The sequence below is a fragment of the Taudactylus pleione genome, unplaced genomic scaffold, assembly GCF_031769625.1.
Source record: "Taudactylus pleione unplaced genomic scaffold, aTauple2 ptg000009l, whole genome shotgun sequence".
Lineage (NCBI taxonomy): Eukaryota > Metazoa > Chordata > Amphibia > Anura > Myobatrachidae > Taudactylus > Taudactylus pleione.
The window spans coordinates 2,180,719-2,208,070 of record NW_028284412.1 but is presented as its reverse complement, the minus strand read 5'-3'; positions in this window follow the sequence as shown (position 1 = coordinate 2,208,070).

Here is a 27,352-nt window from a genome sequence, read left to right as displayed (position 1 = left end):
TCACGAAAGTCAGCAACGACCTCTTTGCTGCCAAATCCAAGGGCCACTACTCTCTGCTCATTCTCCTTGACCTCTCTGCTGCATTTGACACTGTAAACCACCCTCTCCTCCTGCAAATCCTTTACTCTCTCGGTTTACGTGGCACTGCCCTCTCCTGGCTTTCCTCCTACCTCTCTGATTGTTCCTTTGCTATGTCCTCTCATGACTCCTCTTCCCCCCCACTTCCACTAACAGTAGGAGTTCCCCAAGATTCTGTTCTTGGACCTCTCCTTTTCTCCCTATATACATCCTCTTTAGGTGAACTCATTAACTCCTTTGACCTCCAATATCATCTCTATGCAGATGATACTCAAATTTACCTTTCCACCCCTGAGCTCTCCCCCTCGCTCCTTACCCGTATCTCCAACTGTCTCTCTGCTGTCTCTTCGTGGATGTCCCAGTGCTTTCTTAGACTTAACATGTCTAAGACTGAGCTGATCTTCTTCCCACCCTCTTCCACTACATCACTTTCCACAATTTCATTATCTATTGATGGCACAACTATCTCCTCTAGCCCCAAAGTGCGCTGTCTTGGAGTTATCCTAGACTCCTCCCTCTCCTTTAAACTGCACATTCAGCACCTCTCGCAGTCCTGCCATTTTCACCTAAAAAATATCTCCAGGATTAGACCCTTCCTCACCCAGGATGCCACTAAACCCTCATCCACTCACTGGTCATATCCAGATTGGACTACTGTAACCTTCTCCTAGCTGGCCTCCCAGTCTCTCACCTCTCTCCACTACAATCGGTTCTCAATGCTGCTGCTCGGCTCATCTTCCTCTCCAGACGTTCTACATCTGGTTCCCCTCTTCTTCAAGCCCTACACTGGCTCCCCTTCCCCTTCAGATACCAACTCAAGGTTCTTACATTCACCTACAAAGCCCTCACCAAATCCTCTCCCGCATACATTTCTGACCTTCTCTCCCTTCACACTCCCGCCCATCCACTTCGCTCAACAAATGCATGCCGCCTCTCTTGCCAACTGATTGCTTCCTCCCACTCCCACATCCGAGATTTTGCCCGTGCTGCTCCCTACCTTTGGAATGCTTTCCCTCTCTCTATCAGACTCTCCACCTCTCGACAAATCTTCAAACAGGTTCTCAAGACCCACTACTTCATCAAGGCCTTTCAGCACTCATCCTAACCCACCTCATGCTCTTTCCTTCCTATCTTCCCCTTCTGTGTCACGCCTGTCTGTCTGCCCCTCCCCTTAGAATGTAAGCTCTCATGAGCAGGGACCTCTTCCCTCATGTGCTTCTCTTTACATTTTCTTCTACTCTCTACTCCCCATTAGGGCACCTAACACGGGACTGCCAACTCCTGGTGATCTGCAACATTCATATATGCAACACTATTTCACTGTGTCATTTTAATAGGTTGTTACTCTGTTTAGAATATTCTATCTATAATCACTATTGTGAATATTTGATATTTTAGTTGGAGATCTTGATGAAATACATTATAACATTCTGACGAAGTTATTTTATCATGTATACTCAGTAGGTTAATTAATATTATACATACTAATTTCACAACTGTCTAAATTGTATTGTAATACCTATATTTATTTATTTTTCATCTTATCCTGATTGTTATTTTAGGGATAGAATTTCTATAGAGGTAGCACAGACTATTATCCTTATCCACTGTTCTTCTATATGCCTTAGGAACTATCAATTGTTCCACAATATCTTCTCAATTTTGGGGATATTTGATACAACAAATCTTGCCGTACTGCCATGTGAGTGTATGACAACCTACTATCAGGCTCTCCTGGATTTCTCTTTTTTTTATAATTTTCTTTTTTTTTGAGGCATTACAGATCATCAAAATAAACATAGTAATGCTGCCCATCCATTTAACAATGCAGGGGATGATGGCACGATTATGACGACGTCGTCTCCTGCTGGGTAAAGTGCATACACTGATCGTTCAGACGTTCAGTGTATGCAGATCAATCATACCCGAACATGGCAACCTGACGGCAGTTGTCAGGTTGACTGTCATGTTCGGGCGATGATTGATGTTAAAAACGACCAGCGGGACGGCGCATCGCAACCTTTTACTGCCCGATTTGAGGGAGTTTACCAAACGATGGAGCGATAACGACCGTCTTTATCACTCCATCACTAGGTATAATCGCCTAGTGGATGGGCAGCATTACATAGTTTATTGCAGTCTTTAGAAAAATATCAATAACATATATGAATAATATTATTATTTATTCAACTGACATAAAAATATACAAATATCAAATAAACAATAGTTATCGCCCTTATAACAGCTGTCACTTAAAAGTCTCTACATTTAAAATAATTTCTGGTATATTTGGTTGCATAACACTGTACATGGTTCTATGACTTCTAGATGGGAGACGCCAAAAAAACAAACAAATTAGAATGAATCATTTAAGGAGACAGGTGAATTTTGTACTGCTAATCTAGTGAGGTACCAAGTGGTAGTTTTAAGACTATGGTGTATCTGTTATCTAGTTGTAAGTGGGAGGCTGTTAATGTAAGATTCCCATAATGTAAAGAAGCATTCTACCTATCTCTCTATATGGAGGAGTGTTTCCACCCAGTCCATCCTAAACAAAAAGAGGAGTTTAGTCAGAAACAGGGGCATTGGGGTAGGGAACTATCCAACCAACCTTGTAATATTGTTTTCTTGTCTGCTGCACTTAAAGCTAATAAGAGTTTCTTGCTTTCCAAAGTCATACACAAACTTGGATCAAAAATCCCCAAGATTGCCCACTCTGGATTGAAAGGGACAAAATTTACAAGTTTGGCCTCTGCATACCTGTAAAGATATTGAACAATGGGACAAGCCCAGAGGTTGTGATAGGTGTCCGCCTCCTCATGGTGACATCTAGGTCAACAATGATTATGTGAAGTTCCCATTTGGAATTGTCCAAATGGGGTTAACTATGGGTTATAAATATAATAGAGGTTCAAGAAAAGCTCCATATACATGCTGGTAAGGTGTTTCTGGAAAATAGAAGAGCTTTTTCCAAGATAAGTATAGTTAAAGAAGGAAAGTAAGCTAGCCGTTAATACCTCCATTAATCTTGTAATTATCCAATATGTCCCTTAAGAAGGTATAATGTACTGATATGGCCTTGTAATTTGGTGCTGGCTGTATCAAAAGTCTATCTAATTAATTTTCATAATCCCCTTCTGAAAAGTGCCCAAGAACATGAGTGATATAAAAGTGGGAACGCCATAGGATATGAACTGAGTACAGCATATTTTGATGACAGTTCCGTGTAAGTGAAAGGACTTTTATTGTCAATGGATACTAGAGATCTAATATCATTAATCCCAGCCAGTCTCCATATAGTGAAGGGATAAGCAGCCATGCCTTCCAAGAAGTTGGGATTTTGAATAAGCGGGTGGCGGAGGGTGTGGTATGGATTAAGGCCAGCCTTATTGTCTAGGATTTGCCAAATTTTCCTAACTGACTGTCCATAAAAGTGGGTTTGTTTTTAAAGAATCTGTTATCTCCTGATCATGCTGGTGGAGGAAACCTCTACTGGATTTCTAATCAACCACTTTTAAATTCTCTCTTGCCCTTACCAAAGTTAGTTGTTTTAACTGTTCTGAGGCAAAAATATCTTTTCTCCCCTCAAGATCAGGCACACAGTACAGTCAACTGGTTCGACAACATTTCTACTTCAGTAGGAGGTACATCATTCTGCACCCCACTGCTGCACCCATCATTCTCTGACTTCCCAATCATGCTTGGAAGTGGACAATTAGCAGCAACATGGCCTAGGCCACCACATCTAAAACATCTGATCATATTTTTATCAAGTCTTATAGAAGACGGGAACCTTCCTGGCATAGCTGGCCAATCTCCAGGTTTCAAATCTACAGTCTCTGGATGTTTAAGTTCATTCCAACGCCCAACACCCTTTTCCCCTGGAATAGTCTTACCAGAAGCCACTGGAAATTGATGTTGCAGGACTAGGGACACAATTTACAGTTCCTCGTCCTCCACATATCTCTCCACCATTTCCACAAGCTGGTCTGTTTTAGGGCCCCCGTGGCTCACACACGCAGGCAAGAACTGTAGATAACCACCATAATGACCCTTTTCATGATCTGTGGCCCTATTAGAGTCTCTGGCTGTAGCCACTTCTTTGGAAGATAGATGAGGTCATGTATTTGAGAGTGGGGAGGTTTATTCACTTGGCATCCTCACAGATTAATTCATTGTGCTTGAACAGACATTGTGACACCCAAGTGAGTTGAAATTTCAGTTTTTAGTTTGTCATACTGTAGTTCTTGGCATCAGTAAGGCTCAAACAAAAATATGCCTTTTGCGGTTCCCCTGCCAGGAAAGGTGCAAATAGGCCTGCCCACTGATTTTTAGGCCAACATTCCCTCTCAGCTGTTCTTTTTTATTTTTTATTTATTAGGCATTATAATCTGTTTTATTGAAAATATTCAATATATAGACATGGGTAACAGTTAGCAAAAATAGAAAGGTGATACAATAACATACAATTGTACTATAATAAAGGATCGAACATGATCTCAATACATACAGTTAGACATTCTATGTATAGAAAATGATAGAATGATGTAACCAATAATCCATATGGTACTGTTAAATGAGGCATAGAAAATAGATATATATAAATGAACTAGCAGTATAACCTAAAAGCAACAAGTAGATCACTTGATATATATTATAGAATGAAGCTAAGCAATAAACATACTTAGCAATACGATATATTAAGTGTATATAAATCCTGTCTGAATATTTATGTGTAAAAGCATGAGCATCCAGATATATATATATATATATATATATACAAATACAGGTATATAAAGGGAAAACACATAAGGGAGAGGAAGAGGAGGGGGAGTGTGGGCCGAAAATGCAGTCTACCATGTAGAAGTTATATGTTGGACAGAGAAAGTACTATTTATCGAGTAAAATTTGTCTATGAAGAAACCATTCAGTGGAGCTAAACATCTGAAAGATTTGGTCTTGTTCAGCAGTAGGTAACATGTTAATATATAAACCCCATTTGTTATAAAACTTAATCACTCCTGTGTCTAAAGTAGGAATGGTGGCCCTCCGGTCAAAATAAAGTATCTGAAGCAGTTTCACTTTAACTTCCCCCAAAGAAGGAGAGGTTTTGGAAACCCATTGAGAAAGGATTACCTTCTTTGCCACTGTCACCACTGTGGACAACAGGGGGATAAAAGCCTTTTTACCTGTCCCTAATGACCAATTGGAATAATTTGCACAGAGACAGGCCAAAGGATCAGGGCAGATTGAAGGGAAAGAATCTGGTTGATAAAATGAACCAATTTATGCCAAAATCTTCTAACTTTCCAACAGTCCCAGAAACAATGGAAGAGCGTTGCATTAGAAACGTGGCATTTGCAGCAATTACCAGTGTCTCCAACAACTATATGTTTGCATTGTATAAGAGCTATATAAGGCCTATGCACCATCTTAATATGGACCTTTTGTAAGTATGTGGACTATAAAATCTTTAGAGTAGATTCATAGTGTTTTAATAAAGGCGAAGTATCTTGAATAGATGGAATATCTCTCTGCCATGGGACTAGAAGGTTATCTAAAGCAGAGTGCATCTGTGTTCTAACAAGATCCATATAAAAAAATGTAGTCCTATAAGGGATGGAATAGGAGAGCTTTAGTATCAAACCAATAAGGTCTACAGAGGTAGTATCTATAAAAGGGGGAGGAATAGAGTTGATAAAGTGTCTGTGTCAGGATGCGCCCTGGGATCAGCCGCTACTCACCTTCGCGACGGCGTCCTCGGGCTTAGGTGTTCAGTCCCTGGGAGTGGAGATGAATGGCGACTGAGTATTCTCCCCGGGGTCTGCTAGGGCTTCCGTGTGTGCATCCTGGTTCTGGCGTGCCGGGCATGGGCACAGCCATGTTGGTCCATATCACCTGACTGGTCTCTCCCAATGGTAGTCCTGTGGTCACTCAGCTGATCCTCTGATCCAATGACCAGCTACCCAGGGGTATTTAAGTCTGACTCCAGGAGCAGGTAACTGCTGTTCAACTTCGCATGTTCCAATGATTACTATGCTCTCTGGTGTTTTCCAAGAAGAATCTACCGTTTGTTGTTGCAGCCCTCATGCTGACCACCAGTGCTACTTATATTAGCTTCCATGCTAATTCCCTGTGTGCTACTTCAGCTCTCACAGAACTCCAGTGTTTCTTGTAAATCCCTGTGTTGTCTTTTAGTGTGCTGCTGAGCTTTCTAATCACCTTCCTGTGTTCCTGTGGTGTCAGCTTTCATGCTAATTGCTAGTTAGCTTTCAGCTGGAGCTCTAGCTATTCCCAGTACATACCTGTATTCATTTCCTCTGTGTTTCTCTGTGCAAATTGGCACCTAGACGGAAGGAATAAATACTCCCAGATATTTAATATGAGAGGGGGCTAATGTAATAGAAATAGAGGAAGGGACAGGGGTGTGAGCTGAAGAAAAATTCAGACTTGACAAAGTTGATCTTATATCCAAAAATGATCCAAATTCATTAATAATATGGAAAATCTCTGGTAAAGAAGAATGATGATTAATAATGAATAAAAACATATCATCCGCAAATAGAGCGACTTTAAGATCAACTTTGCCAATAGTCACTCCAGTAAACATATCAGAAAAACGCAGAGCAATAGCTAGAGGTTCAATAGCGATTGCAAAGAGAAGTGGCGATAATCCGCATCCCTGTCTAGTTTCTCTTTGTATGTAAAAGGGTGATGACAATAGCCCATTACAGGAAACTTGCAGAGTAGGTTGCTGGTAGAGAGTTTTCAGGATGTCAACAAAGGCCTCCGGGAAGCCGAACCGAACCAAGGAATTGAAAAGGTGTTGCCAAAGTATAAGGTCAAATGTCTTTTCAGCGTCTAACGAGAGGATCATACTGGTATCAGGAGTCTCGGAGTCCCTGACATGCTGAATAGCCGAAAGAACTCTCCTGACATTGACCACTGAATGTCTCCCTTTTATAAAGCCTGATTGGTCTGAGTGAATAATATGCGGTAAAGTGTATTTCATTCTTTCGGCAAGAATCTTAGTAAATATTTTATAGTCAAGGTTGAGAAGTGAGATAGGTCTGTAGATGAATCTCTCCCTGGCTTAGGTAGTACTTTGATAATTGCAGCATTAAAATATAGATGTATAGTGTTAGTAGATATAATATGGTAATAGAAAGCAGCTAGTACTTCCCCTGAACAAGACTAGAGAATTCTATAAAATTCTCTAATCAGACCATCCGGGCCTGGAGCTTTAGCAGATTTCAGGTGTTTGATGACCTCCAGAACCTCTTGTGTAGTCACGGGGGCATGCAAGGCCGAAGCCATATCAGGAGGTAGAAATGGAAAGGAGAGAGAATCTCAGGTGGAAGATAGAGAGCCAGAGAACAAAGGGGGTTGTGTGGCATTTAGACATTGGTGGTGTGAGGAGGAGGAAGCAAGAGAGGCTTGTGAATTAGAAGAAGGATTTGAATCCGGGCAAGTGTAGAGCTCTTTATAAAAATCATTCATTATTTCGGCAATCTGCATGTAAGAAATAGTGAGGGAGCCATTACTGGTGAGTAACGGGAGAACTACCATGGGCTTACGAGATCCATGTAGGAGGTTCGTAAGTAAGCGTCTAATCTTATTCCAAAACTTTTGAAAATGAAAGTTAATAGAAAAAAAATATCTGTCTTCCATATTTTGGAGAAATTCATCAAAATGAGTTTTCTGTATGAGATAAACCTGCCTAGTATGGGGACAAGGGGATTCATTATATTTTTGATAAGTATTAGTTAGTGAAGACTGAACATCAGTATAAGAGTTCGAAAAGTTCCTATTTTGAGCAGAAACATAGGAGATGATGACTCCTCGTAATACAGCCTTAGCCGTCTGCCAAAATAGAGCTGGATAATTTGTTAAATGAGTGAGATTATCAGTCTTGAACTCCTCCCATGCAGATTCAATCCTATTTCTAAATTTTATAGAATTTGTCAGATGAGATGGAAATCTTCCATTGCCTAGGCCCACACCTCTCTACTTGTAAACGGAGGGAAAACCAAATAAGAGCATGATCAGAGATTGATATTGGCTCGATATGTGCTTCAAAAACGTCTCTAAGTAATGTAAAGTAAATAATCAATCCTTGAGAGCATTTGATGCGCCGCTGAAAGGCATGTATAGTCTTTTTCCAGGGGGTTCAATGCTCGCCATACATCCACTAATAATAGAGATTGCGAAAATGAGGGGATACCTAGTTTAGGGAGGGGAAGGGGAGAAGGAGAGGGAGCGGATCTATCCGAGACATGAGAGGAGATAAGATTGAAATCTCTGCAAACTATGTGTTTCTCATTTGTATAGGTGCTCAGTTGCGCTATAAGATGCTGGAAGAAAGCTTTAGAATAGACATTGTGAGCAAACACATTACACAAAACAAATTTAACACCATGTATAGATACTTGTGCTATAACATACCGACCTTCTGGGTCTGTAGAAACGGAGTGGTTGTCAATGCTTAACTGTTTCTTTGCCAGAATCACAACACCCTGGATTAGGAGTTCTATGTAGATGACGCTACCACACACCAATTTAGCATTTGAACTTCTTTAGGGAGTAAATGTGATTCCTACAAAAAAAAAAATCTGACTTCTGCTTATTTAAGTCTAAGAGAACCTTGCGTCTCTTAGCAGGAGAATGAAAACCACCAATATTTAGCACACCAAACTTTAGAGTAGACATTTCTCATCAATAAAGCATAAAAAATTGAAATCCCCAGCCGCAGTGACTACTGATACATGATTCCCAACCTTAGAGAATAGGGGTGGGGCAGGAAAAGACAAGGGGGTAGAGACAAAACAGGGAAAGACAGACAAGGAGTAAAATGAGATCTGAATATCACCTCAAGTCAGTGAGGTAATGGTGAAATTGTATAAACAATGTACAGTTCTAAAGAAAAAACTGACCTTGAAATAAACAGAAAAAATTTAAAAAAGTAAAAAGTAAACAGGGATTGAGGGCCTGATTCAGAGCCGCTCGCTCTGACAGAGCGCTCACTCTGAATCAGGGGTGGGCTTTTTTTTTTGGAGCGGCCTCTTGGTGACCACCCACAGCTATAGCGAGTGGCCATGATGATGGTCGTGATGGTCTAGACCATCGCAACCATCGGGCTTGCGACGAGACTCTTGTGGTAGGGTCTCGTTCATCGAAGCCCCAGAGAGCTTTTGGCTCTAACAGAGCCGGAAGCTCTCCACCGACATCACTCGTGATGTCAGTGGGGCCGCCCCTAATGGCAAGCATTCCCTCGGGAACGCCTCCATTTGGGCAGCCTCCATTTGGGCAGCTGTCGACAGCTCGCCCCCTTTGGTGCGAGACCCGGAGCGACGTATTGCCTGTCGCTAGCCGGGTCTCGCGCATGCGCATGACGGAGCCAGTTCCGTCATGCGCATGCTCTGTGGGCCACTCTCGAACCGGTTGCGAGCGCTCAGCGCTTGCGACCGGGTCTGAATCAGACCCACATCTTCAAAGAAGCAAGCAAAGAACAATTTAAGCAGAGATCCAAATATTTTGTTCGGACAACCAGGTGAATATTCCGGAGAATATTATAACATAGCACAATTTAACCAATAAGGTAAACAATATGAGCTCCAGCCACTATGTGACCCTGCAAGGCAGGGGTCTTCAACCCCGTTCCCTGTGGCCTGCCGATGGTTACTGTAGTGCAGACCGCAGTAAGAGCAGTCTGCACTACAGACAGAAACATACATACTGCCGCCGACGCCAGCAGCAGTGTGTTTGTTTTGACAGCCAGCCAATGAGTCAGACAGACTCTCATTGGCTGCTGCGCCCACTGCAGGAGCCGGGCTAGAGCTCACTCATGAGCTCCATCTTCTGACTCCCGCAGTGGGTAATGGGAGAGATGTCATGACAAGATGACATCTCTCCCATAATTCAGAGCGGGCCGGCCCAGGAGGACCGAGGAGCAGACGGCGGCAGGAGCGGGCGCGGGGATTCAGGCAAGTGTTTTTCTTTTTTCTTTACTTGTTTGTTTGTCTGCACTGCTGGGGGAGATGGACTACTGCTGGGTTCACTGCTTCGGGAGGGGACTACTACTTGGGGCACTGCTGGGGGGACCACTACTGGGGGTACTGCATTGGGGAGACTACTGCATCGGGGGACCTCTACTGGGGCCACTGCATCAGGGGGGACCACTACTGGGGGTTCCACTACTGGGGGCACTGCATCGGGGACCACTACTGGGGGCACTGTATAGGGGGGGACTAGTACTGAGGGCACTATATGCATGGGGGGGACTACTACTGGGGGCACTAAATTAGGGGCACTGCATAGGAGGGACCACTACTGAGGGCACTGAATAGGGAGGACCACTACAGTGGGAACTGTATAAGGGGCACTGCATAGGGGGGACCACTACTGGGGGCACTGAATAGGGGGCATCACTTCCTGGGGCCTGCCTAAGGGGGACCTCTACTGGGGGCACTGTATAAGGGGCACTACTGGGAGCCTGCATAAGGGAGACCACTACAGGGGGCACTACTGGTGGCCTGTATAAGGGGGACCACTACAGAGGGCACTGTATAAGGGGCACTGCATAGGGGGAATCACTACTGGGGGCCTACATAAGAGGGACCACTACTGGGGGCACTGTATAAGGGGCACTACTGAGTGCACTGCAGAGGGGGGCTCTTATGGGATGTAACTAAAATTGTAGGAGAGGGCAGTTATTGGTCATAATTGTGTGAGGAGGGGGCAGAGTTTAAATACCACAGTATAGCTTAGTGGCCCTCGGCTTCATTGAATTTTTTAATGTGGCCCACACTACTTTAAAGGTTGAAGACCCCTGGCCTATGGTCTATTCCATTTTTAATTTTACTGGAGACGCATGCACAGCAGGATGACTGCACTTGTGCATTAGGCCCACAGTGTCTGAACTTGAAAGTATAGTCAGAAGGCGTCTGATGGGAAGGAGTCCTGGGTCACGAAAAAGAATCCTTTAGGATCCCTATGCCCCTGTCTGGCTCCTTCCGCCAGACGTCGGGGCTCTTGTGCGCATGCATGTCCTGTAGGTCATGCATGCGCACTGCTCTCACGAGCAGTGAAAAGATTCACTACTCCTGATGGAGCACCAAAGCTGCTCGCTGGGACAGCTGATTTTTGGATCAGCTGTCTCAGCACTGGCACAATGATGAATTGCTCCGGCATCCGCGGCTAGTCAGTGTATTAATTATCGGGGTCCGTTCGGACCTCGATAATTAACTTCACGATTAGGCCCCATTATAATTGTACAACTTGACAAGTTGGCGATGAATTTCAGCTGTTGATGTGCCCTTTAGACGCAGAAATCTGATCACACTATGCACCTCAATGTTTGATCATGTTTCCGGCTTTCCGCCAGCCCTGCCATCTTACACTATGGGGTCTATTCATCAACACTAAAATATCGATGGAGGTAATTAGGTTTATAACTCGCAGGGAGTTCTATCTAATTACCGGAGGAATTCATCATTCCTCCTCTCCATAAGTATCTATTCCGAAAAGCTGTCATTTTTGCGATTACAGCTTTTCAGAAAATAGATACTTTTCCCTGCCTGCTCTAACTTACCGCAGCTGTAATCAGCGCTGCGCATGCACCGTTACATTCACAAAAGCGTGGCATGCGCAGCACTGAATACAGCTGCGGTAATTCTGTGTCCGTCTGTTTTGAGAATGACACAAGTATTGGTTTTCACAGAGTTTGCTGCTTCAGTGTTTTTAGACCTTTTTGTCAGATGTTACTATGGTATACTGAAGTACAATTACAAGCATTTCATAAGTGTCAAAGGCTTTTATTGACAATTACATTAAGTTTATGCAAATAATATTTACAGTGTTGACCCTTCTTTTTCAAGACCTTCAAAACATTTTATGTTATAAAAAAAAAACAATAGGAAAGGGAGCTTGCAATCTATTTAGTCATTTACAATAAATCTGAATTTCGTTAGACACTGTTGAATTTGTAAATAAACCTTTTAATATATTCCTGCCTCTAAACCTCTAAGATTTACCTGCCTAGAACCTCTAAGACAAAACCTGCCTATAAACCTCTAAACACAACGCTAATTGCATACGCAGTATGACCGCAAATAAAGACAGGAGTGGAATCTGTGGTTCCAACGCACAAGTATTATTCAGGTAAAAGTACAGTCAGTTACACGCAATCTATACATACATAATTTAGGCGTAAAAAGGAAATAATACAGACCAAGTACGGTTATACATACGCTGCACCTCTGGACCCAGAGATAGACTTCTGACTAGATATCCTCAGTTCACCCAAAATTCAGCATGAACTGGCAAACCAGTGTTCGGACACATGGATTTATTCCCCCCCAGACAGAAACAGGACAAAGGGAGAACTTCCTGCTGATCTCATTGGTTCCCAGAGGAGAAGCATATGTAACGACACATTTAACAGGTTGTTTCAAATAGACTTTCCCTGCCTCTAACAGCCGGAGTCTTTCTGGTAACGCCTCCTTTAGCATCCTAACAGTTGAATCTAAAATATACATTTTGGTTGCTTGTAGGTTCTGCGGTCCATAACTCGAGAATGCATAATGCGATCTCCTCACCGATAGCACCGGGAAACTGTGGAAAGAGTATGCATTAGAACAACTCCAAGAATGACATGTTTATCTTGTATAATTCCTTAGTTAACAAATATCTTTATTTCTTAGCATTTAAACTAACTGAACCTTCTTGAATCATACATTTTGATACTTATGGAACCTTATGTGCGAATATGTAGTGTGTGGGTATTCGGGGTTTGGTATAAGGACGTTAGTTATTAATGGGTGAGATTTAAGTGCATAATCTCTCATACACGAAGTGAACATCCAGCAGTGTGGATGGCTGAGGGTTGTAGTTCTACATGCCATCTGTCAGCAGGCCCCCACCTGTTGTGTGTTCAAAGGAAAACAAAACCTCTTTTGTTCTCACAGACTCTTGTGTGAAATGCAAATGTATTATCACCTCAAACTGTGGGATTTGGGGCCATCCTGTCTAGGATTCAGGCAAATCCAATTGTGTAGATATTATATTACAATTGCCACAACTATACTTTATCTGCATCCAGGGATTCCCAATTTGTATGTAAAAATACCCATTGTCTCTTCTTATTTACTTTTACTCAGAAAGCTGTTTTTTCCAGTTGCCCTTGGTAGGTTAACAAAAACATTGCCATCTGTTCTTAGCTCCTGAGTTATAACTTGAATTGGCTGACCACAAAAATGGTGTCTTGCGATCTCATTTCCAAAATGGAATCTTGCGGCCATTCGCAAGATGGCGTCGCTGCGATTAAATTTTAAACTGAACTTGTCTCACTCAATTATTCAGCTTCGACAGTCCACCCTTTGATAGCAAACAACATGCTATCACAACCTAATTTGAATCTGTTTAGCCATGCATGAGAATATACCGTTCAATGTTATTATGGTATGACACAGTATGGTCATTTGAACCATTCAGATAATGCGTCTCCGGGAGGGACATAAAACTGCCCTTATACGTACACCGCGGATCCTTAAGGGATCATGGGAAAGATGTGGGGATGCACCTATCCTATAAGGAGAGCCTTGGAAGGGGTTGGGACTGCATTACCTAAGATGACTTAAAACAACATAAACGTTATATCCATGCACGACCACTCAAACTCAGGCTACCTTGTTATACACTACGTCATAACTCAGGGTTGAATTACAGTTCTTCCTTATTATTGTTATTCACATTTTCACAACAATTTACTGTACTGAAATTGGACCGGCACTCCCCTGATTTGGTATAGCACTCCTCCTCCTGACTCCACTCCATCAGCTCCGCCATCAGCTCACATCTCCTTTATCAGTCCCCCATCACAGACACTGAGCATCCCCAAACAGATCATCATGACAAAAAAAAAATAAAACTCTGGAAAAAAAAAAGAACTAGGATGACCACAGCAGACCACTCCATTGCTTGAAGCACTGATCTACACATTTCTTTAGCTCAGATATCTCACCGTCACCTTTTTAATCCTTCCGGCACAAGCTCGCAATCGACAGGTCCACGTTATCGGCCTTGTCTCTGCCTTGTATCTCCACCGGTTGGTTAACCTCCCTATAGTGAGCGGAATGGACCCACGTACCTTCCCTGGCCACCCTTTGAGGATGCTGTATCGTCAGATACGGACCTTTCCACCGATCAGTCAAACAACCTGAGCTAAAAAAAAATTTGGATCATAACAAATTCTTCCAGATTTGACATCATGACAGTTTGCATTAGACATGTTAGTTAATAACACTTCCAATTTCGGTTATTCTCATTCATCTTCGTGAGATCCTGCACAGTAACCTCATTATCATATTTTCACATGAGGCTACCTGTTTGGACAGTATCTCAAAGGGGGGGCAAATAAAGGAAAAGACAATCTGGGATAATCTCAGTGTTGTTACCCATCATCTTACACATGTTCTTGGAAACATCACCTATAAAATAAGTCCCCCTATCATTTTTAATAATTCTAGGGATATAGTATCTGCATGCAGGTTCCTGCAATTAAATCTTGTTATTAATAGCTACTGCTCTAAATAATGCCTGTGCCACTGGGTTGGATAGTTTTCCGAGTAGTCGACCTCAGCCTGGCATGGCTGCCGTTTATCCTTAGCAACCTTGTGTCCTATGAGTGGGAGATAAAGCACAACAGTTTAATATCATTTAAACATGACCCAAAATACAACAATAAATCATCCACATTTTACATTAGAACAGATCCATTGATAGGTTGAAAAGATTATAAACAGTCATATAAGGCCTGGGAGAAGATACTGGGGTTACCTATGAACTCATGGGAAACTCGTGTTCCTGTGTGGTGTTCTTCGCTTTGCAATACTTACTTATGTGTCCCACTTGGTGACAGTTAAAACATAATTTTGAACGGGGTGGATGAAAAGATTGTTGTGGGATTTGAGCAAGAGGGAAAGGTGGTGGGTATGGGTAAGGATAGGGAGGGTAAGGATATTGTGGGGGATATGAGTATGGGACCTGTGGTTGTGTATGATATGTGGGGTAAGGATGTGTTTGCTGTGGTGTGGGATTGGTGAGGACGTGCAATTGTTCAGGTGCAGGTGTGTGTGGGTGCAGGTGTGTCGGTTGGCTGTGATGTTAACGTCATTCTCTCCAGAGCTTGTATACTGACAGCCATTAATTTTTCGCTCTGGGTCTCTCTCTTTTTGGAGATGTTTTTGTCATGTTCTATGGCAGACTCTATGAGGTTATCTATTGTAAGTCCCCGCCAGCCAGGCTGTGAGGTCTGAACCCAAGTCTTTAAATCATCTTTCAGACCGTCCATGAGTACCGTGACTATCATTCCCCTGTGGTGAGTGCTATCTTTAATATCTTCTATCCCAGTGTACTGGGTGATAGCCTGCAGAGCCCGGTCGCAATATTCTTCTGCAGTTTCACTCTCTTTTTGCTTAAATGTAAAAATTTTGTTCCAGTTAACTACTACTGGAAAATATACACCCAATTGAGTCACAATGCGGGAAATGTTACCTTGGTTTACTTGGTCTGTTAAGGGAACGTCGCCATCCAATACACAGTCCGTGATAAATTTTGTCACGTCGGTATTGTGTGGCAGGCAGGCCCTTAACACCACACGCCAATCTTTATTAGTGGGCTCATGAGAACTACCCAAATTTCTCAATAATCTTTGACATTTGGCTAGTTCCTTTTTGGGATTGGGGAAATCATTTATGATGGAATTCAGTTCTACTCTTGTCCATGGACAATGCATTACTACTTTCCTAGTGGGCACTACACCATTTTCATCCGCATTTCCATTCGGAACAGTTATTGTCCGAATGGGATGCAGACCGGCATCGTTGCTACCTCTGACCTGGTTACCTGGCTGGGGATTTAATCTGCTGCTGCTACGTATGGTATTAACAACTTCCTCAATGGGTGCAGAGTGTATTAACACTTCCCTTGCTGTTACCGATGGAGATGGCGACACCACCCGTGATTGTGGTGATGCAGCATCTATCATTTGCACAGCATGGGAAATGGCAGACATTACAATAGGCTCATCTTCTACATCATAAACATTTTCTTTATGGTTACTTAAGAGGGCGTACAAATTACTTGTTACATTTTTATTGGTATTTTTGGTAACCGTACTTGCACCTCCATCCACATATGGTGGGGGAGGTGAGCGTGAACCACTGGCAATACTCTCCACGACGCTACTTTGCCGCACGTGTGCGCCAATTTGCGGCTCGCCCGTATTGCATCTCAGCGTCGTGGATGTATTTTCTGGCAATGCGTTCGCAACGCTAGTTTGCGTCGTTTGCACATTTTTAAGCCAAGCATCCCCTTCATGCTGCCATATTTTTAAACATTCAAAATACTTAATCTTTTTCTCTCGGGATCGCACCATACTGATGTGATCCTGGACATTATCTAACACATTTTTATCAAAACTACCAATTCTAGGAAACGGTCTAACACTCTTCCTTGTCATATTAAACCATAAATCACAATACCTTATTGCATAAGTACCGTACTTAGTATGCATAATACGATGGGCTGATCCAATCAGAGTCTCCATTAGCAGCACATCATTGCCTAACATTTCTACTGTTTGCGTGGCTCCCATTCTGAGACAACTCCTACGCTTTTCAATAAAAATTTAAACTGGTGAAAGACAATCAAGATACTTTCACTTACCTACGGACGAAATTTCTAGATGCGCCCCGCTCACCTACGGACGAAATTTCTAGATGCGTCCCGCTCACCTACGGACGAAATTTCTAGATGCGCCCCGCTCACCTATTATCTCTCAGCTCACAATCACACCTAGTGCGGCTCAACTACAATGCTCAAATTTTATTGAACACTGCAGTCACACTGAGAGCCGATCCCTACGAAAATAACAAACCATACACCTGCTCTGTGTACTGAAGGGTAAGCTGCTTACCGAGCGGCTAGGCTAACCCTTGCACCTAGCCCTTAAGGATCATACGATACCCTTAACTGTCCAACACATACTCACTGTTACACACTTTTTCTCTGCGCAGAAAATAAACGTTTAACCCAGATATTGGTAGATAGAAAAAAAATGTAAACCTTAATGGCTTTGTTCAAACACGTGGCAGCAGAACTGGAAGTGCGTATACGCTATTTGTGCGATCGTCCGCATACACAATTATGCGACTACCACACAAGCGTATAATTACTTTTTTAACTGCATACGCAAAAATGCGTTTTAGCTGCGTACGCAAATACTGCAGCACCCCTCTAAACACAAGGTTCTATCAACAGAGGAAAACAAACTTTTTCCTCTCTTGTCCCTGGATTCTAATCAGCGCTTCCTCTACACGATAACCGGCAGTACACTCTCAGCAACACTGTGGTAAAGAAAGACTAATGCGTCTCCCAAAAGGCGCCTCCACCCTTTTGCTGAGAGAGGAATGACCGAGTGTTATCGTGTATCAGATAGTGTGATAAACCGATGAGCCCCCACTGTTGAATTTGTAAATAAACCTTTTAATACATTCCTGCCTCTAAAACCTCTAAGATTCACCTGCCTAGAACCTCTAAGACAAAACCTGCCTATAAACCTCTAAACACAACGCTAATTGCGTACGCAGTATGACCGCAAATAAAGACAGGAGTGGAATCTGTGGTTCCAACGCACAAGTATTATTCAGGTAAAAGTACAGTCAGTTACACGCAATCTATACATACATAATTTAGGCGTAAAAAGGAAATAATACAGACCAAGTACGGTTATACATACGCTGCACCTCTGGACCCAGAGATAGACTTCTGACTAGATATCCTCAGTTCACCCAAAATTCAGCATGAACTGGCAAACCAGTGTTCGGACACATGGATTTATTCCCCCCCAGACTGAAACAGGACAAAGGGAGAACTTCCTGCTGATCTCATTGGTTCCCAGAGGAGAAGCATATGTAACGACACATTTAACAGGTTGTTTCAAATAGACTTTCCCTGCCTCTAACAGCCGGAGTCTTTCTGGTAACGCCTCCTTTAGCAACCTAACAGTTGAATCTAAAATATACATTTTGGTTGCTTGTAGGTTCTGCGGTCCATAACTCGAGAATGCATAATGCGATCTCCTCACCGATAGCACCGGGAAACTGTGGAAAGAGTATGCCTCAGAACAACTCCAAGAATGACATGTTTATCTTGTATAATTCCTTAGTTAACAAATATCTTTATTTCTTAGCATTTAAACTAACTGAACCTTCTTGAATCATACATTTTGATGCTTATGGAACCTTATGTGCGAATATGTAGTGTGTGGGTATTCGGGGGATTGGTATAAGGACGCTAGTTATTAATGGGTGAGATTTAAGTGCATAATCTCTCATACACGAAGTGAACATCCAGCAGTGTGGATGGCTGAGGGTTGTAGTTCTACATGCCATCTGTCAGCAGGCCCCCACCTGTTGTGTGTTCAAAGGAAAACAAAACCTCTTTTGTTCTCACAGACTCTTGTGTGAAATGCAAATGTATTATCACCTCAAACTGTGGGATTTGGGGCCATCCTGTCTAGGATTCAGGCAAATCCAATTGTGTAGATATTATATTACAATTGCCACAACTATACTTTATCTGCATCCAGGGATTCCCAATTTGTATGTAAAAATACCCATTGTCTCTTCTTATTTACTTTTACTCAGAAAGCTGGTTTTTCCAGTTGCCCTTGGTAGGTTAACAAAAACATTGCCATCTGTTCTTAGCTCCTGAGTTATAACTTGAATTGGCTGACCACAAAAATGGTGTCTTGCGATCTCATTTCCAAAATGGAGTCTTGCGGCCATTCGCAAGATGGCGTCGCTGCGATTAAATTTTAAACTGAACTTGTCTCACTCAATTATTCAGCTTCGACAACACGTGTTCAGAAAAATGTAGACAATCTATAATTGATGATCGATAATCAGCTTTTTGTTTTGCAACACTCTACAGCTGTGTCGACATTTTTTTCTATTTGTAGAATTACGTTGTGAAGCTACAAATTTGTCATTTTCTTCCATTACATAGAACAACGTGGGAATGTTTTGTCTGTTTCTGCACTTGGTTTCTGCACTCCAAGCAGCCTATGTATCAAGCTGATTGTTACATAAAAAAATGCAGAAAATGCAGTTTCTGCATAATTTTATGCAGCGATCCTATGTACTAATATAACAATATTTCACAGAAATCTCCAGCAAAGTGCTAATTAGCACTTCAGATCGCAGTCCACATTTTCATTGGGGACTAAGGGCCTGATTCAGAGTTGGGAATAGAGAGACAGATAGCACTTAACAGTGTACCTGGACAAACCACGTTGAAATGCAAGGGGTGTAAATACATAAAAAAAATTTGCATGTAGGGTAAATACTGGCTGCTTTTACATGTAGCCTACAAATACTGCACAGCTTTATTATTACTACTCTACAATTTAGATGTCTCACCCACCTGCAGTGCATTTGAGAAAATAATAAAGTGATTTTACGCACTAGTCACTCTCTTATTCACCTTTATTTATAAGAGGTGTGTGGAGGATAATTATCTTGATATAGTATGGGTTATAAATTTGTATAACCTTTTAATCAAATCCTAACAAAGTGTAGGAGTGCTACCAGTACCCCTCCAATAATAGCTTCAATAAACAAACTTGTGAATGTGCTGTTTGTGTCTATTTATACAGTGTCTTGAATCACCTCTGATAATTTTGTGTATATAACTGCAACTGAACCGTCAGGCCCCGCCCCCAAATTGCAGAGATTGGCTTAAATTTAAATAGGGGGCAGGGCTAAATGACATGATTAACTGAGAATCGTGTCATTAAGCCCTGCCCCCTACTCGGGGACCCGCGATCGCTGCAGAAATTCTTCCCTTTCTGCCCACTTCACTAGGAAGTGGGCAGAATGCGGGAGAAGTGCCTACCCTTCCAAGGGTGCAGGGGGTTACCCGAAAAATCGTGAGCCTCCCGCGAAAACCAGGAGGGTAGGCATGTATGACCGAACCCCCGGTGCGGATATCCAAACTAGGGGTGAGCGGGTTCGGATTTCTGAAATCCGAACCCCCCGAGCCACCCGATCCGAGTCTGATCCGAGTCAGGCTCGACTTTTCCCGCCTGACTCGGATCTGAAATCGAGGCAAAACGTCATCATCCTGCCTTCCGGGTCTCGCGGGTTTTGGACCCTATATAAGGTACCCGCGTCGGCGCCATTTTCTCACTCAGCTGTGGACAGTGAAGAGGGAGGGTGGGAGTTAGGGCTGGCTGGGCTGTGTAGTGTAGTGCAGTGTAGTGTTGTGCTGTGCTGTGCTGCGCTGTGCTGCTGTTGTCCATAGGGGCTGTGTCCACTCCTTTAAAGTCCATAGGGGCTGGCTGGACTGTGTTGTGCAGTCAGTTGTCCAAAGGGGCTGTGTCCACTCCAAAGTCCTGTGCAGTGTCCCAGTCCTAAAGGGGTGCTGTAGTGTTGTCCAGGGGGTGCTCTGTCCATCAGGGGTGCTCCCCCCAAGTGCAAAAAAATATATATTTTTTCTGTGTTTGTGAATTGTGTGCACTGTGGCTGCACGTTCATCAACAAAGCAGCAGCGCCAAGCGTGCGCCTGTGTCCCATAAGTAAAAGGCCGGCTGGCTTGTCCGTTAAAGGATGCTGTAACCCCCAAAGGGCACTCCAAACAAAATGATAAAATATATTTTTTTGTGTTTGTGAATTGTGTGCGCAGTAGCAGCACGTGCATCAACAAAGTAGTGCCAAGCGTGTGCCTGTGTCCCATAAATAAAGGGCTGGCTGGATTGACTGCTAAAGGGTGCTGTAACCCCCAAAGGGCACTCCAAACAAAATAAAAAAATTTTTTGGGTGTTTGTGAATTGTGTGCGCAGTAGCCGCACGTGCATCAACAAAGTAGTGCCAAGCGTGCGCCTGTGTCCCATAAGTAAAAGGCCGGCTGGCTTGTCCGTTAAAGGGTGCTGTGACCCCCAAAAGGCACTCCAAACAAAATAAAAAATATTTTCTGTGTTTGTGAATTGTGTGGGCTGTAGCTGCACGTGCATCAACAAAGGAGCAGCGCCAAGCGTGCGCCTGTGTCCCATAAGTAAAGGGCCGGCTGGCTCATTTCTTAAAGGGTGGTGTAACCAACAAAGTGCACTAGTCTCCAACAAAAATAAAAAATTATTTTCTGTGTTTGTGTGCGCCTTAGCCGCACGTATATATCAATATAACATAAATGGAGGACCAAACTTTCTCCGATAAAAATGAAATAGGGAAAGATCAAGAACCACTTCCTCCTAGTGCTGAAGCTGCTGCCACTAGGCATGACATAGACGATAACATGCCATCAACGTCGTCTGCCATGGTCGATGCCCAATGTCATAGTAGAGGGCACATACAATCCCAAATGACAAAGTTCAGGAAAATGACCTTGAAAAAAAACATTTAAATCATCTGAAGAGAAATGTAAACTTGCCAATATGCCATTTACGACACGGAGTGGCAAGGAACGGCTAAGGTCTTTCCCTATGTTCATGACTAGTGGTTCAGCTTCACATGACGATGGAAGCCCTCCTCCCGCTAAAAAAATCAAATGAGTTAAGCTGGCAAAAGCACAGTGAAGAACTGTGCGTTCTAAGAAGATATCACAAATCCCCAAGGAGAGTCCAAGTGTGGTGGCGGTTGCGATGCCTGACCTTCCCAGCACTGGACGGGAAGAGGTGGCTCTTTCCACCATTTGCACGCCCCCTGCAGGTGCTGAAAGGAGCACCCACAGTCCACTTGCTTATATGCAAATTGAAGATGTCACTGTTGAAGTACAACAGGATGAGGATACTGGTATAGCTGGCACTGAGGAGGAAGTTGGCGAGGAGGATTCTGATGGTGATGTGGTTTGTTTAAATCAGGCTCCAGGGGAGACAGTTGTTGTCCGTGGGATGAAAAAGCCCATCACGGTCATGCCTGGGCAGAAGACCAAACATTCCACCTCTTTGGTCTGGCAATATTTCTATCCAAATCCGGACAACAACTGTCTTGCCATATGTACCATATGTAAAGGTGAAATAAGTAGGGGTAGGGACGTTAACCACCTAGGAACATCCTCCCTTATATGGCACCTGCAGCGCGTTCATAAAAAGTTACTGTCAAGTTCAGAAACTTTGGCTAAGACCGTAAGCAGTCCAGGGACACCTAAATCCCTTTTTCCTGTTTTATCCAAGGAATCGGTGGATGAGGAGGATGAGGACAACATCTTGCCTCCGTAGAGCCAGTTTGTGCAGGGACACATTAATTGCCAGCTTGTTTTGTGGGGGCCCAAACGAACCAATCATTTCAGCCACAGTCATGTGGCAGACCCTGGCGCTGAAATTATTGGTTTGTTAAAGTGTGCATGTCCTATTTATACAACATAAGGGTGGGTGGGAGGGCCCAAGGACAATTCCATCTTGCACCTCTTTTTTTTCTTTGCATTATGTACAGTTTGGGGCCTAGTTTTTCAAACTGCCATCCTGTCTGCCACTGCAGTTTCACGCCTAGATGGGTCACGTGTTTGTGCCGCCCACTCGTGTCGCTTAGCATAGTCATCCAGCTACCTCGGTGCAATCTTTTGGCCATAAAAACAATATTGTGAGGTGTGAGGTGTTCAGAATAGACTGGAAATGAGTGGAAATGAAGGTTATTGAGGTTAATAATTGCATAGGAGCAGAAAAACCCACAAATTCTGTGATTTAAGCTGTTTTTATGCTTTTTTCAAAAAAAATACAGATCCAAAACACAAAACCCAGAACCCAAAACACGGAAGGGTGGTTTTGGCAAAACCAATCCAGATCCAAAACACGAAGAAAGATCCAGATCCAAAACACGAAAAGTGGCCGGTGCACACCCCTAATCCAAACCAGCCCCCCTTCCCCCCCACGAGTGTTCGATCCACCCCCCCGCAGGTGTCCAATCCAGCTCCCCCCCTCAGTGTCACAGAAAGTGTCACAGCACCAGATAGTCAGGCAGCCATTCAGCAGCAACAGCGGCCCCTTCCTTGCCCTCACAGCCAGTCAGTCTGTGAAACTCCACCCCCTCCTACAGGGACAAGAGCGGTTAGGTATACCTCCTAACTGTGCCCTGCCTCCAGCTGTCCCACCCACGGGCTGCAGTGTCATGCGTTGGGGGGAAGTTGGGGAGAGCACAAAGCAGATTAAAATAGATGCCGTGTGCATGCGTATGGCATCTGTTGCTGGACATGCCCCCACAGTGACGTAAACAGGGGTGCAGCAAGGCTCTGCCCAGTTTTCCACCAGACACCACCCCTTTTTCACCAGGCCCCATCCCTTTTTGGGTACACTTCTGATAAATCTTAAAAGTTTGGAGGTATGTAGTTAGGTCTAGAACGAGGTGTTGTACAGGACCTCTGACATCACAATCATGTGACCCGTGACAAAAGGGATGTGATGTACTGACTGGCAGGGGTGGATTGGGAATTCAAAGTGGCCCTGGAAGATATCCTGGAAGTGGCCCTGTGTGTGCGCGCCGAAGGCGCGCGCCCAATAAAGTGGGTGTGGCCTTGCCGCAAGGGGTGAGGCCGCATGTGAAATGCTATGCACACAAGCTACTCCCCTTGTTTTCATCATGCTGGGGGGCATGCCCACCACTCAGAGAGATAGGCCCTTGGTCCCTCTCTCTAGTGAAAAAACACAGTGAGCATGTGCATACTGTAAGTATTTTCTTACCTACATGATTTCTCCGCACCAAGGAACTTCTGAAGCAAATGATCCTCCCTGGACAGGCAGTGTCTGGAGCCGGTTTTTACTATTCATGCAGGAGATCACATGGTTTGGAAGCCGCCTGTTAGTGTAGGAATAAAGCCAATGTCATCAACATGCAACAGAGGTTCCCGCCAGCACCATCCCCGTCACTCTCCAGTACCATCCGCCTGGGTTTCTCCGATACATCCCTCTTTGCCCCCAGGTCCATCTGCTATTTGCCCCAGCACCATCTCCTCTGTGACCCCAGTGTCAACCCCCTATGTGCACCTAATGCCATCTCTTCTCTGTGCCCCCATCGCCATCTCTTCTCTGTGCCCCCAGCGCCATCTCTTCTCTGTGCCCCCAAGCGCTATCTCCTGTGTCCCCAGATCCATCTCCTCTGCCCCAACTCCGTATGTGTCTATCCGGCCCCATTCTCCTGTGTCTCCATTAGCAAGTAATACTTACCGTCCATGTCTTCTGCCTGTGCGCCTCCAGCTGCTCTCCTTTTCTTCGGCAACACAGTGCAGCCCCCATATGTATGAACAAGCTGCCGCCTCCTGAAGGTGTAAGCATATCGGAGTACGGGGATTGGTCGGGAGAGGCCGGAGCCACAGAAAGGAGACAATGTATAATATCCCCCGGGTTCCTGCAGCAGTGCTGCTGAGGCTGTGTGGCCCCTGGAGAGGGAGACAGTGTGTGATTGGACACGGTCAGTGTGTGAGTGGACCTTGGTCAGTGTGATCATGGTCAGTGCGATAGTATGTGAGTGGCCCCTGGTCAGTGTGAGAGTGTAAGTGCTTGGTCAGTGTGAGAGTGTAAGTGCTTGGTCAGTGTGAGAGTGTAAGTGCCTTGTCAGTGTGAGAGTGTAAGTGCCTTGTCAGTGTGAGAGTGTAAGTGCTTGGTCAGTGTGAGAGTGACCCCTGGTCAGTGTGAGAGTGTAAGTGCTTGGTCAGTGTGAGAGTGACCCCTGGTCAGTGTGAGAGTGTAAGTGCTTGGTCAGTGTGAGAGTGACCCCTGGTCAGTGTGAGTGTAAGTGCTTGGTCAGTGTGAGAGTGGCCCCTGGTCAGTGTGAGTGTAAGTGCTTAGTCAGTGTGAGTGCGTGAGTCTGAGCTCCGGCAGCCATGACCTCTACTCTAACCCCCAGCTCCCACCTTGGCTGGTCATGTACATCACCCCACTTGTGGACCTAGTGCTGAGGGCGTGGGCTGCTGTTTGGCCTGTGTGCTGCTGAATCCGCGGAGCTGTAAGGGGTGAAGATGTGGCAGCTGCAGCCGCAAGGAGAGCTCCGGACATATGTTGAATGCTGCTCTGACTGCGGGGCAAGGGGAGCTCCGGACCAGTGAATCGTGCAGGCTGCGCTGGCCATGGGGCTAATGGAATGGCTGTGGGCGCTGTAGAAGGGACTGGCGGCCAGGCTGCTGTACCAGGGGGGGGGGGGCGGTCCCACTGTGACAGACAGCACAGCATCCACCAGAAATAGAGGTGAGAACGGGATCAGGAAGAGGCGGGCTGGGCTGGTCATGAAGCACAGCAATAGGTGGCTGGTCCTTGGGAGGGAGGGGTCCACCGCCATCAGCAAATCAAAGTTCATTACAGCTGTCTCCTGATTAGCGCTGGCCGGCTCATGTATTAAAAAAAAAAAAAGAAAAAAATTTGATAATCAATTCCATCGGCCCCAAAACGGTCCGGCCCACCGGGAAAACTCCCGCTGAAGTCAATGGCCAATCCGCCCCTGCTGACTGGTTTGTACAGTGCTGCACCACTAGCACCAGGTTCAGGTGTGTTCGGATTGCTTCGGTGGCCGATTTCCCCGTGTTCAGATAGGACACACCGTGACAGAGAGGCAAGCCTGAATTCCCCTTTTGCAGACACAATGACCAGTCAGGAGGGAAGGTGCAACGCAATTTTATTATTTGTTAATATTTAACAACAAACGACAGGAGATATTTACCATATACAGATGGAATGAAATTAATTACACTATTCAATGACAAGGTATTTATTTATTACCTCCCAGTCATCTACTGGTGACCCCAGCTGGCAAGCATGTGAAACCAACAAGAACCACAATTCCTGCAGAACTTTACCAAAAAACAAATGAGAGACCTAAATATGAAACCTGCTGGTCTAGCTTGAATCAATGGTGCTCCGGCAGTCTATAGCTGTGAAATACAGTCTGTATTAACGCTCCCTTTTTGCTGAGAAAAACGTGGGAAAACACATGCAGGTTAGGCTTATATCAGTAGTTCACCAGCAGCCTATAGTTTAAAAATACAGTCTGTGTTAACGCTCCCTTTTTGCTGAGGAATAACGTGGGAAAACAAAACATGCAGGCCAAGCTTGTACTTGTAGTTCTCCGGCTGTAACGGCTAACAGTTCATGCAGAGTAAATGGCCCAAGCACAATAAAGCACATGCAAATTAGGCTGGTACTTGTAGTTCTCCAGCTGTAACGGCTAACAGTTCACGCAGAGTAATTGGCCCAAGCACAATAAAGCACATGCAAGTTAGGCTGGTATTTGTAGCTCTTCAGCTGTAACGGCTAACAGTTCCTGCATAGTAAATGGCCCAAGCACAATAAAGCACATGCAAGTTAGGCTGGTACTTGTAGTTCTCCGGCTGTAACGGCTAACAGTTCATGTAGAGTACATGGCCCGAGCTCAATAAAGCACATGCAAGTTAGGCTGGTACTTGTAGTTCTCCAGCTGTAATGGCTAACAATTCATGCAGAGTAAATGGCCCAAGCCCAATAAAGCACATGCAAGCTAGGCTGGTACTTGTAGTTCTCCAGCTGTAATGGCTAACAGTTCACACAGAGTAAATGGCCCAAGCACAATAATGCAACTTTTACTACCAGAATTGCCAGCCGGGGTTACACAGGTCTAAATAAACAAGTAATGTACATTACATCACGGGAATTGACAAAGCAACAGATTCACAGTAAGCATACATCATTTGCTAATGAGATGACAGCACAAGTAATATAAATTACAGCAGCATGAATGGACTTTGAAATGGATACCAGGCCAAGCAGTGTATAAGAGACAATTTATATTAACCCCAATATCAGTAAAGATTCAAACATTTCATGCAAGCAAAATATTAATCAGCATTGACAATAATAACACAGCGAGCAGTGAACAGCTTTACAGAGTGCTATAACAGATAAAGGGCCACGGAGGGCCACTACCAACCCTTTAGCTAACACACAAGTCAAACAGTAAACAGATCCAAAATCATATCACATGGCATTACATTTACTTTAAAGCTAGACATAAAATACTTGGTACATCACCCACAGTGGCATCGGACATGAGCCGACACCCATAAGGCACGTCCCCTCCTGGACATGAGCCAGAGGTTCACAGGAAAGTAAATGACCACCAATGCAATACTTGGGGAAAAGAGGGGGTGACCTATCTTTTACTCCCCCCCTATTTCATCACTACACACACACTTTACCTAATTTAAAACACTATTACCCCTTTCTACACCCAGTTGTGTGGGAGACTAACTCCCAGTCCCAGCT